This window comes from Corapipo altera, unplaced genomic scaffold, assembly GCF_003945725.1.
Source record: "Corapipo altera isolate COAL_440 unplaced genomic scaffold, ASM394572v1 50, whole genome shotgun sequence".
Lineage (NCBI taxonomy): Eukaryota > Metazoa > Chordata > Aves > Passeriformes > Pipridae > Corapipo > Corapipo altera.
This window is the reverse complement of record NW_020884889.1, coordinates 6,356,088-6,369,191: the sequence shown is the minus strand read 5'-3', so window position 1 is coordinate 6,369,191 and position 13,104 is coordinate 6,356,088. Positions and strand designations below refer to the sequence as shown.

General features: G+C 46.4%; 1 protein-coding gene across 4 annotated transcripts in view; it reads left to right on the top strand.

The window, feature by feature from the left end:
- Window positions 1-13,104, top strand: part of NTRK3 (neurotrophic receptor tyrosine kinase 3) — a 208,243-nt gene that overhangs the window by 127,558 nt on the left and 67,581 nt on the right. The gene's annotated exons all lie outside the window — the stretch shown is intronic.

Genomic DNA, 13,104 nt, shown 5'->3' with positions numbered 1-13,104 from the left:
ACCACTGCCACAGACTGCTATGTAAATCAAAGTTTCAGGAAGGTTTGTGTCCTCCTTCCACATGTAGCAGGATGAATTTATTGAGTGCGTATTCCCCTGCTTGATGGGGTAAAACAGGCACTGGGGAATTTGTGTTGAGCTGGGTTTTGGCTTGCCTGGGATGGCAGTACTCACCTCCCAGGTTATGCAGAGCCCAGGCTCCACATCTACGTCCTCACAGTCCCGGTACAGTGATGAACAGCACTGATGCTACACCCAGTGCTAACCCACCCATGCCTTTCCAGGGGTATGGGGGCCTCCACATCACCATAAATACCTACCAACATGGGTATCTGGACAGCTGGAGAACTCCCTCCCTTCTCGTAGAGGAATGTTTGGGTTGAAACCCTCAGCAGTTGGGTGATGAAGTGAGGTCCTGTGGGTGACCAAGTGCTCAGAGTATAAGAGAGCTGGGGGAGGGGGTTATCTGTGTAGGGTTATGCTGAGGAAGAGGAGAGGGTGTTTGAGAGGTGTGAGCTGAGGAACGGAGATGGGAGGACAACTGAGTGCCAAACCATAATGGCAAAAGTCTGTGCAGCTGGACCATGCATTTATTTTTTATTTTCTAATGATCTGTGTGCAATGTATATATAGACTCAGAAGTGGTGACTTACAGAAAAGTAGGACATTAAGTCCCCTGTCTGAACAGATCTGAGCACTCCTGAAATCAGCACCTTGGATATGTTGCTCTTGGGCATTTTGCTGATACAGTGAGGGCCAAGGCTGCAAACTCTGTGAATAGTGGCTTTACTCTACTGGAAACTGTCAGAGCTCCAGAGAGGGGAAGTGATGAAGCTGTGCAGCAAGTGGCAAAGATATTTCCCAACTTTTGCCACGTCTTTAGTTACCAGTTCTGAGGAGTGTCAGGCCAGTTTGACTGGGGGCACAAGAAAGGTTTGGGAGGGAAGCCCTAAGACAGGACTGCTGCTTGTCCTTCGACTCCAAACATGTTTCTCACTCTGGCTATGCTGAAAGTCCTGATATGATTAATTTTACTTTTGTCTTTTAATGTTTGCTGCATGAAATCATTCTCCTTCATCCTATAACCTATTGGGCTACATATTCCATGCTGGTTATGGTGTTGCAATGACCTAATTTGATTGCAGAGGGTCGTGTCCCGTATAATGTTGCTTTGTTTTCTCAGTAGTCGATACAAACTCAATTTTATTTTCTTTGAAAAGAAGAGGAGGCAGGAGCCCAGCATCCACAGCCAAGATTATACCTGCACTCTTACCTTGTTGCCTGGCTGTGAGGCTGTAATGGCACATGTAGTTCAGCTTCAGTGGGACCTGCAGACTTGTTTATTTATTTTCCTGATAGTACTGAAGGGGAAAAAGGATGGAAGCTACAGCAAAGGCCCTCATTTGTAGCTGCTGGCACCTCTAATTTGCCTCAAGGAGCCATTAATCCAACAGGCTGGATGCTCCCTTGATGGAGCTTATCTCAGGAGGGGAGGGTTAGCTGTGTCTCCCTGTGGGACCTGGGTGAGTGTTTAGCTTTCTCCTCTTGCCTCCAGTTAGACACTTAGTCTTTTTTACCGCCGTGTTACACCTGCCTCAAAGACCCTTCACCTGCCTTCTGCCTCTGTAATTTATGAGTAGCTTAGAGGGGAAAAGGCGGGTTTGGTCTCAATTTGTGTGGCTCATTTGCATGTGAAATAAGCATGTGGCTTCAGCAGCAGTGCCAGCAACTCCTGGCCCCGCTGACCGCATTCAGGGCGGCTTTGACATCTCCAAGGCTGTGGCTCGGTGAGTGGTGGCAGGGCTTGCTCATAAACTGGAAGTGTCACTGTGTTTTTGCAGATCTCGTTCAGAAAATTATGTTTTTCAGCAGCTCATAAAGGAGGTGTCAGCCCAGGGTTTGGTCTGTGAAAAAAGAACCTGCTTTTTCAAACCGCAGAGCTCACGAGCTCTCAGCTCTGGCTCGTAGGCTATATCTGCTGGCTGGGATTGCTGCTGGGGCAAATTATTCACCTGATGGTTTCATTGCAATTTTCCTCATAGGTCCTGACTTTATTTTCAGGGTATTCCTCATTTTCAGTCCTGCCTTTTCTAGTCCTATTGGATGTTCAGTGGGCTTTCGATTAAAATGGGTCTGTTGTGGTGACAGAGCAGGAGACAGAGAGGCACTGGCAGGCAAAATGGATCATGATTTTGCTGCTTTAGCTGCATGTAGAAGTTGAATGAATGAGTCACCTGGTATCCCTCCAAGCAGACTCCCTTGTCTTGGGCCAAGGATTCAGTGGGAAGAGGCCAGGCAGTGGAGTGGCAGTGTTCTGTGTGGCTAGGCGAGGACCAATGGAATAGGATGCTGAGCCTTGAGGACAGGAGGAGTGGCAGGAGACTGCACATTGGTCACTCATGTGATCCTCCTTGGCAGAATACCAGGTCTTCATGAAACAAGAGCAGATCGAGCCCTGATTTGTTCTCAGTTTCGAAATACTTAATCAGAGAATCAAATATGAAGTCTCTTTAAGAAGAGACTGGCACATGGCAGCTGGCTGAGTGTTGCAATCAGTGTATCCGCTGTGAAATGTTTCCTGCAGAAATATTACATCCTCTCTCATTTACTTGATGATCTTTATGGTGAATCAATCAAAAAATGCCGCACACAAATAGTTCGGCCTGTGATCCTGTGGGTGTCCATTAGAGAGGCATTAGCTTCATGTTAATGGACCTGTTGATTAACAAAAAACCCATTGCTTTTTAAATAGAAAGCTGTTACCCGATGGTAATTGTTGGCATTGGCTTTTCTGCTGCCCCCCCTCTCCAGTACAGCTCTCACTCTGTGCCAATGCATGCGACTGCCACAAAACCCCGGGAGAAGAGCACTCATATCTCACCCAAGCACTTATCCGAGGAGAACCTTCACCTGGAGGTGTTGGGAAGGGGAGAGAGAGACTTTTCCATACTCAGCATGTGAATTCACCACTTTCTGCCCTTGTTCTGTTAGTTTGGTTTCTGCACCCATCTGCCTTGTCATGTGATGTCCTGTTGGACTCCAGCTATGTCCAAGGGAGAGCTTCCCCTGAAATCCCCAAGAGGCCAAGGCTTAGTAGGTCCTTGAGGAGTCTGATTGGGTTTTACACCAGCTGAGTGCATGGAGTTTTTATCTGGGTCTGTAAAGCCTCTAGTCTATTGGAGCAAAAGTGTTTGTTTCCTTTCCTTACAATATGGACATAGGCCAAGTGTCCATATTTCTGGGTGAAAATTTGCCCATACTCCAATGTTAGTTCTTGCTTTTCTGATGCTAGCATGGCAAGGGCACCAGCTGGCATTTTAAGCGTTAGAAGATCAGGATGATGCCCACTGCACAGAAGATGTCCTTACCTTTGAAAGCCCCTTCACCAGCATGAGTGGACCCAACCCAATGATGACTGAAGCTGTGAAAACAAGGAAGCAGCATATTCAGTGCTGCCAGAGCTCTGGTGTGGCCCTGGAAACATATCCCAGAACAGACCACTGTGCTGAGCTGTGTAACACAGCTCATTGCAGAAGCAGTCACGCAGCAGGGCTGACTGGTCCAAAAGGACCAGCCTTGTGGCTGTGGGTTGTGTTCAGCCTCATGCCCGTAGTTGCCAGCAGCTGTTCTGCTTTCTGGGAAGCATGTTGGGATCCTTACCACTCAGCTGGAGGCTGTGGGAGCATTTGGTCCTCTCCCAGGCTGCTGGTGCAAAGCAGCCAGTGTTCAGTTTGGGAGGCCAAGCATTGCTTCAGCCCACTGCAGAGGGGACCAACCCCCCCCCCCCCCCCCCCCCCCCGTGTCACTTGTTTATTTCTGTCATTTATTGCTACAAACCAACTCACCCAGAGCCGTCCTTCCCACAGCTGGTGGGAGTCAAAGTGCTGAGGCAGTTAGTGGATTAGGGCAGCAGAGTGAAAACCATTTGGTGTTTCTATCCTGATTCTTCTGGGTGCCTTTAATTAGCATGATTGCTCAGCACGGATTTTGCCATGTTCTTTAGCTCCCCTGGTTAGAATAATTATTCCCCCAGCTCCTTTTGTTCCAATTCCTGATCGCTTACAAAGTCTCCCGTTAAAAGCCATTAAATCCGTAATGCGAGAGTAAATGTTCAGCAGCGTTCTGCTCTCGGCCCCACACGTGTGTGCTGGCACTCCCCGGCCCCTCTCCCGCACTCCTCTGCTCCCTGCCACGTGCTCCCTGCCGAAGCATCGCTCCCTGCTTTCCTCTCGCACGCTTCCCCATCGGCCATCCCACGTGTCCCACTAGCAGCAGGTTGTGTGCACATTCTCCCTGCGTCCTGCTGGCACTTTTGGCATCACCCAGCAGGGTTTCCTCTGTGCACAGGCTGGTTTTGGCAGTGAGGTTGAATTAAGGGCTGTGGACTGTGATCTCTCACATTCAGTTGCGTGTTGCAAATATGAAAGGGCCATCAGAAGTGTATGTTTTTGCATAATTTTGCCCTAGTGTGGGTAGTTCTTGCTTTGAGGAGCAGCTTACATAGAGGGAAAAATGTCACAGCTGGGGCAGAAGGCAGGACTTCTGATGATAGATGATGGAGAAGAAGAAAGACTTATTTGTCTTATTTTTAAAGTAAATCTGTTTTCCTCTTTCTCAAGCATAAAAGCCTCCGGCAGAGGGAAAATGGGTTTTGGATAGCATAGCCGTGTTCCCAGGAGTTTCCATGTTGCAGTGCCTCCCCACCCGGAGGCCTGTGAGCTCAGCCCCTTCACTGTCCCTCATCTCTGCTGATATTTGATCAGCACAGGCCAATGGCTCGACTGGGGCAGACACACAAAGCCTTGCACAGAATGATGTGGTGTGAAATAAGATTGGGCTGAAGTGCTTTAAATGCCTTGTGCACTTAGGTGACTTGATGTGAGAGGGAGAAGGGAGAGAGGGAGACTTATTTTCAGACCCAGAATGAAACTGGGTCAGAGAAGGGTCTGGCAGACATGCAGTTTGTTAAGCTCAGAGCTGATTGCCGGAGCAAAAATTCACAGCCAGACCACTTGCTGGAAAAAACTTGTAGGGAAGAAACCCTGGTCCTTCCTCCCTCATTTGAAGGAAGACCCCTAATTGACAGCAGCCACAGATTTTGGGCTTAGGTCTTAAGCTGCTGCCCTGCTGTGCTGTGCCAGACCTTCCCTGCTCTGCAAAGCTCACCCTCTGCTGTGGGGTGGAGTGAGGGTCTCCTTGCACAGCAGCAGCCCCCCTCCAGCAGCTTGGAGGGCTCCCCACTCACCTTGTCTGTGCTTTGCTGGCTGAAAGGAGCTTTCCAGGCATTTTGTGCATTCTCGTGCAGAAACATACCAGTTTTCATGTGTGTTTTGTGGGAGCAAAGCCCCTTCTCCTGCAGAATGAAGGCCACCACAAATACCTGTCACTCATTTGGTTGGCACTATCCAAATGGTCCCATAGGAGCTTCATGATGTTGGCATAAACCCATGTTTCTCTGTCTTCAGCTGGGAGAGCAGAGCCTTCCCTGTACCCTGGGGTGTGTTTTAGGGTTTGTGAATTGTTGGAAGGTACCAAGACATGGTCTTGAAACAAAATCTGGAGCCAGGAGCTCTCCCTTGGGACGTGTAATGACACTCTTCTGATGTATTTTGGTGCAGAAGGCAACTTATTTTGAGAACCATCTAGTGGGGCAATTGTCAAGCACCAAAGAGCTGTGGGGGTAGCTTCCATTTCCAAAACAATCTGCACTGGAGAGACACAGACAAAGAATAATAATTCCAGACAACACAGCATCCAAACAGCCTAAAAAATCAACAAAACCTTGTTCCTCAAGGCTCCCTGCTGATCTCGCTGTGTTTTAGCCCTCAGCTCATCCTGTTCCTATTTACAGCTCCTCTGTAGTACTCGGTGCCTCCTTGCCTGCCGAGATCTCCTGCACTCCTCAGTTTCCATCCTCGGCTTGTAAACTCCATGAAACCATGTTTTCCCACAGGATGTTCTTCCTGACACTTCAGACTCTCGGGCTTGTACCGCTCCTGGGCTTCCTGGAGGGCAGCTCTGGCCTTTCTAGACAACATAAGGTGTTGTTGGAGCAGATGGCTGAGTAAAGAGACTTGAACAAGCAAGGTTTTATTCTGGGACTTGATCAGCTCCTCACCAGCCTCCTCCCATCCTTTGAAGAGCAGGAGAACATCACTGACACTGCCTGGGCTGGGAAGGTCCCAGCTGCAGACTGCAGCAATTGTGTGCACTCCTTTCCACCATCTGTGTTTCTTCTTGGTGTCTGCTCTCATATCCTAGCCCACTGGCTTTACAATCATCACTTCTGTCCCCTTCCAGACCCCAGAGCTTCTGGAGGCGATAGGAATTTGGAAGATGGGGCTATTCACTGTTTAGTGTTCACAATTATCATTGGTTCCTTTGGAGACCTTGGAGAAAACATGGTCCTGCTTTATGCCACCGTTTTGCCATCTGCATAAAGAATATAACAGCTCCTTCCTCCCCAGGGAATGAGCAAGGCGTAACAAATTAATGTTTATGAAGCACTTTCTAGCTCAAAAGGAGTTTGCAACAGGGCTATTGCTGTTCTAACTCAGGGGCTTCCTTTGCTGGTTGGCCCTTTGATGTGGTGATCTGTGGTGCTGGTGGATCAGCTGTACCATAATTGGAATTAATCAGCAATTAAGGAACATGAGCCCAACCAGATTCTTTCCCAGTGGATATTCATTTCTGGGCACATTAGTCAGTGGTTTCAATAACTCTGTAGAATGCTTAGGGTAACTATTGCTATCTGAAGCAGCTGGGGAACAGAGGCAGTGTCAGAGAGACACGAATACCTGTCAGGCAAAGTGGAAATGAGAAGCTCTTGTAGCACTGTGCACAGTGCTTAAATCGGCAGCACTCCGAGGGCTGACTTGAAAAAAAAAATAAATTAAAAATTGACAAAAGAATATATTTGAAAACCAAAGTGATGAAAATGATGTATTACTTGTTTGGATGGGATCTTTCATGCCGGCTCCCTTGGGCTTTGTGTAGTGCAGAGGCAGCGAGAGTGCAGAGTGGTGAGAACTGGGGATTCATGAAGACAGGGAGACATGTTTTTTTTTCCTCTGGGTGGTGAGAATGGTAGAGGAGAAGGCTCCTGGATGTGTCAGTGCAAGAACACAGAGGGACAGAGGCAGGGCAGCAGCTGGATAATGCCCAGGATGTCAGCTACCACCAAACTTTGCAAACACTTTCCTGCAGCTTGTTCTCATGGCTGACCTGCAAACCCCAAGAGTTTTGCCACGTGTCTTTGCTGTTGTGAGGGACAAAAGAGCCATTCTCTTTGCTCGGGGACCTTCTCTCTGACCCAGTGCCACTTAAATGAGGCAGAGACTAAGCTCTGAGTGTCATGGGCGAAACTGCTGGGTGCCCGGTTCTTCCCCTTCCCCGGTCCTCTTACAAGTCATTTCACATACTCTGGCTTCAATCTAACAAAAACAAAACCGATGAGGCCCAACTGATCTGGCTGCTTTCCATCATGCAGTGGGCCTCCGAGTGGCTTTAAATAGCTGCACCTCCGTGCAGCCCAGAGAAAAGCACTGGCTGTGCCTCTGGACAAGCTTTGGCTCAAATCACAGGCCATCTCAGACCTGAAAATAGTATTTTTTTTTCCCTTGGTCCTAAATAGATTTTTTTTTTCCTTCTTATTTTTCATGCTTATACCCTGTTAAGTGCTTTCCTACTTTGGGACTTTTCCTAAGGGGGATCGGTGGGGAATCTTGGAGCTCTGCCTCCTGGGCTATCAGGCTACATCATTTAGTATCTTGGAACTACTCCATCCATGAAAGAGTTCCAGAGAAAACAAACTTGTGATCCCAGCTAATATGGACATGACCTACATTAGTGGCGGCAACAGTAGAAACGCAATGGATACTGGAATTCCTCCGACCAAAGGTTTAATGAATCTTACAGAGTCTTCAAGAGTTCACTGCGTGGAAAGCTCTGAATGCTGCCTTTTCTCAAGGAACATTGCTCGACTGTTGAGTGCCTGCAGAATTCTCCTGCTCCTTCCTCTGCTCTGGTTAAGCACTAGAGAAATTTATGTGGAAATGAGATCTTCTGGATCCATTTTCTTCCTCTCTTTCTCTTGCTTTCAGTCCATCTCTTCCCTTTCCTGCCCTCAAAAACATGTGGTGCTGCGATCCCCTGGTTTTGATTTTTGGTTGTGGAGAAGATGAAGATGCCTCAGACCGTAGCTAGAGCTCCATCTAGCACATTCCCAAGAGGTTTCCAGTGACATCAAGTCTTATTGATTAAAGTGGAGACTCTTATGCCTGAGGTTAAACCATGGTAAATGAAAAATGAAAACAAGATGAGCTGCCGTGGAGGGGAATAAGGACCCTGTCTCCCTGAAAATGAATGATTATAAGCATTTCTGTAGCTCTTGGAGCCTTTCTGTGAATCTAAAAAGAGGTGTTATCTACTTGATCTGCTTGAGCTCTGTGTATTGGTGTGAAATTCATCTGTGGACTGAATTTACTTGCTGTTCTCCATTGCGGTCAACAAAGTTGGGCTGGTGTAAGCGAGAGGAGATCTAGGGTCTTTGACTTTACCTTGCACAGGAGAGGAGATGCTGTGCTTCTCTGCAGCTGAGAGCATCTGAGAACCTCCCAGTGTGCTGCTGCTGAGCTTCTGTGACCTGCTTTGTTGTGGCAAGTGAGGCCTCAGGCTGAGCTGCATCTTGCCCTGCTATATGGTGGGAGGAGAAGAAAAAAAAAGAAGATGGTTTTGTCTCCTAGCCCTGCAGATGAACTCATCCATGACAGGAAACCTGGATCATTATGTTGCTCCCCCCTCAGATATAGATGTATCAGTGCTGACTTTGACTAGACGGATGGCTGTTTCCTTCGCTCTGGATGCAGGCCAGGCTTGGTGGTTTTCATGCCTTCTTTGATGCTATTCATACTTCATATCTGTGCATAGAGAAAGATAAACTGTACACTGTTGTTGGAGTCTCCTATTGCTTTTCCTTTATGTCATAAATTCTGCTGTGACACGGAAGAGAGCTCAAAGCTCTGTTGCCTAACGCGAGCTGTGTGGATAGCCGTGTTATGTTTGGCCAGCTTGTTGCCTTTAATTTGCTATTTTTTTGTTTAACCCATTTTTGCCAGGCGTTACATGGCATCCCGTTGCTTTTCTCATCCATTCCCACAGCAATTTATATTGCTGTTTCAGAAGCAGGTTCTATGCCTGGGTTTCAGAACCGATCTGCACGACTCCTGCTGTGGCAGATAGGGATGGCGTGAGGAGCTGTGCATCATTTTCTGCGTCATTCCCTCGCCTCCCTGTGTCACATTCCCTGCTGCTCTTCTCAGGTGATGGGGAGCAGCCTCGGGTCTCCAAAGTCCTAGAATCATGCTGTATTGAATGGTAGCAATTTTACCAGAAGGCAAACAGTGAAGGCACAGCGAAATTATCTGGTTTGTCTCACTGGTCTTGCTCTCAGTCAGAGGAGGAAGTGTGCTCCTGGCAGGGTACTGTCTGTAGGCTGGATTGGTATGGCCATGGGGCAGAATGGCCAAGACCCAGTAATCAGGGTGTTGGGAAACACAAGACAGCTCTGGAGGACTAAGTGGATGGCCAGGGTTGAGGACAAAAACTGAATGCATGGTTTGGTTGCCTTCAGTTTTCTTGTCCTTTCATCGCCACATCCATCCAGCCTGCTTAGAGAAATACCCCATCTGCCCCCTCCATCTCAAGCTGTTAGAGCTGCACAGCAAGTCTGAGCTCATTCCTCCTTCCCTATTCTCCAACACTCTCCATACATTTATTCCACTACCATACCATGGCTATTAGTAGAGACAATATTATGTTTTAGTTTAAAAAGTGATCTCAGTAGAACAGGGAGAAGCAAACAGTTTAATCTGTCAGACCCTTCCCAATTTTGTAGGTCTTTGGAGATGCTTTTGATTTGAATCTACAGGGTGGGGATTTTTTACCTCCTTACTATTTTCAGGCTTGCATAATGGAGTTTCCCTCCAAATCTACAACTAATGTCAAAAATAGTATTTTTCCTCCCATTTTCCAGCTGGCACTGACAAATGTGAAACTCCACAAAAGGGACTGTTTATTTCCCCAACACTTTCTAGGAAGTTGAACATTTCTCTTTCTTTTTTTTCCTTTGGAATAAAAGGAAAAAAGTAGAACCAAACCCCCACATTTTTTAAGACATTTCCAAGCCAGTTTTTCAGAAGCTAATAGCTTGGATGGTGGATGACATTTGTCATAGCAGCATCCAAACTCTGAACCTGTTGAGATTCACCCATTTTAACCCTTGACATTTCAGTGAGCATCATCCATCTCACATCTGACAGTGAAGATATAAGCGTAGCAAGAGCCTTGTTGGTTTCTGCTCCATACAAGAGAATGGGGTTGAAGGTAGCATTACAATATGGGAGACAGCAGTGAGAAAGACAGAGAAAACCAGTCAAGAGAGAAGCATGCTTTTTTTCAGATTTCAGATTCTTTGGGGACTTTAATAAATCAGAAGGAGAGAATGCCAAAACGACCAATGCTGCATTGCATTCCCAAGTCAGTGGTATGTGTGTTCAGCCCCTAAGCTTTAGAAACACAGGTTGTCCTCCTGCCACACTCCCAATCCTCCCTCAGCAGTTGGCTGCATATCTGTTGTGGGATAACCTCTCCTGCAGCCCCGTTCTGCAAAGACCCTGTTGTCACTGGAGGTCCCTGCAGGTGCAATTCACAGCATAGAGCTGATGGCAAAGAGCAGAGCCCTTGGTGTCCCCAGCCTTAAGTCTTGCTGATCTTTCACATGTCCCTTTGCTGGGGCTGTGTGTCCCCAGTGGGTTTTTAGGTCTGTTGGATGTGGTCCGGCAGAAGTTAAATTGCCTTAATTTAGCAGAGCTAAGAAACAGAAAGAAAATAAAACAGACTGGAGTTCTCCTTGGAGATACTTGGTATTGTTGAGGATAGACTTTCCCAGCTATCCTTTGGTGGCCATAAAATATATTTATATTACGAAAAACAAAACACGATAAATAGTGATGTTCAGGGATGCTGTATTTATTTGTGTCCCAGTGCATCTGATAAGAAATGGACTTAGTTTACACACACATTTCCAAGCTTCAGCACTTTAAACTGTGAGAGTTGAGCTAGGCTCTTTCTCACTACTAATGATATTTCAATGCTTGGAATTTGCCTATGAATATTATTTATGACACACGAACCGAAGCTGAGCCTGGCTTATTCTCCCACATGGATCAATCCTTAAGGACCACTGAGAATAACAGATAGCTTCCCCCAAACAATTTTAAACAGCTCCAAAGCAAACAAACAGCTTTTGTCTGCATCCTCAAGTCCATCAAAGGAGGCATGTGTTTGATGAGCAGATGGAGTAAGATAGTACAGGGAAGAAATAGATATAAAAGAAAGAATAGAAAGAAGAAATAGGAAAACAAAATCCTCTGGCTGGTGTAGATTTGGTGTGGGAAAATTTCTTAGCCTATTGGAAAGCATCTTTCCTACTGAAATCAGTTCTTAATGGCATCCAAGCTGCTTCATGCTGTTCTAGTGATGGCAGACTTGGGCAAACTTAGCAGATTTGTTGAGGATTCTGTGACCATATCAGGAGCATGAGCATTTCCCAAACCTTAGAGCAATTATGTAGCCAAGACATCACAGGAATTTTCTTGGAAAAACCCGTTGTACCCATGAGAATTTGGAATAGATTAGAGCGATCCCCAGGATCCTGCCATGCGTGTCTTGGTCGTGGCAACTCGGTGCATCTGTATTAGGGGTTTTGGTAACGTGGCATAGAAGCCTCTTATGTCCAAATACTGGATCTGAGCAAAGAGCAATTTCATTGCAGTCTTAGCAGCTACCTTCAATGCCCTATACCTATTCCTGCCATGTTTCTTTCCAGTCCCTTGGGATGGCCTTAGTTCTAGAAATACCATTACAAATGGGTGTCTGAGAAAATAATGTAAGAAATGGTGACACCTGAAGACAAACTCATGAGTCTCTTCTGCAAGAACTTGATGGACTTAGCACAAAGATGATACAAAACAGGGAGTTTGAGCCAGGAAGAAGGGAAATGTAGGGTAAATATCAGGAACAGTGAACCAGAATGTTCCCTCCTTCAGTCAGACCTTGAGGAGAGAGCTGAGGGACTGGGTGTCTTAGCAGAAGGGATTCCCTCCTGGAGCTCACACCCAGTGCTCCATAACAGGTTTGCTTCCTGCAGTTCAGAGAATTCTCTGACAAGTCCTTGAATATTTGCATTTATTTGGCTTCAGACAATAATGTTCATCTTGTCACGTCTGGACTTCCCACATGGATGAAGAATCCATAGCACAGGAGGATCAGTAGTTAATATCCAGTCATATCTGTATTAGGATCATATAGTAGCAGTGAGTTTCCCTGGTTGGGGCATCCCAAGGCAGGAACATTCTGAAGAGGTATTTCATGCAGTTCTTGAAAATATTGTATTTGCCCAGTAAATTTGATGGACTGAAGGAAGGAGCTTGCCTAAGTTCTCTGCTCCTGTTATTTTTCTTTCTCATCTGGCCAGTATTTCTGGCAAATTCTAAACCTTCAATTAACTTTTAGAGAGGGGGGGTTGTGTGAGGAGAAGATGCCTCCAGCATACAGGATTCAGTGTAGATGGGACAGCTGGGATTAAGAGAGGTCCATGGGGTTAGGAGAGTCAGGACTCCCCAGCCTTGCAATGGTACTCTTTGGCTTCAGGAATGTTAAGCCAGATTAGATAAATCATGAGACAAAAGTAGACATAGGAAGAAATATCCATTTTCCTCAGTGTCTGCCTAGGGGAAAGATGGACTAGATAGGAATTTGGTCTTTGAGGGAACACCTAGAAAAGAGCTGTTCCCAGTTCTCAGTCCAGACCTCTTGCATGCCCTTGTCCTCAGAGCACTTGTGCCTGCACGCTCCACATGAAATGATTGCTTGTTCTTTATGGAGAGATAGAGCAAGGTAGCCCTGCCTGGAGAAGACATTTTGGCTTTAATTTAACGGCAGCTGTTTGCTAGTTATTCATTTGGTTCTTTTTTATATAATTACATGTGTGTCGATATCTCTCTCTTTTTTTCTAGTTTTGCTCTTTTTTGTTTTTTCGTTTAC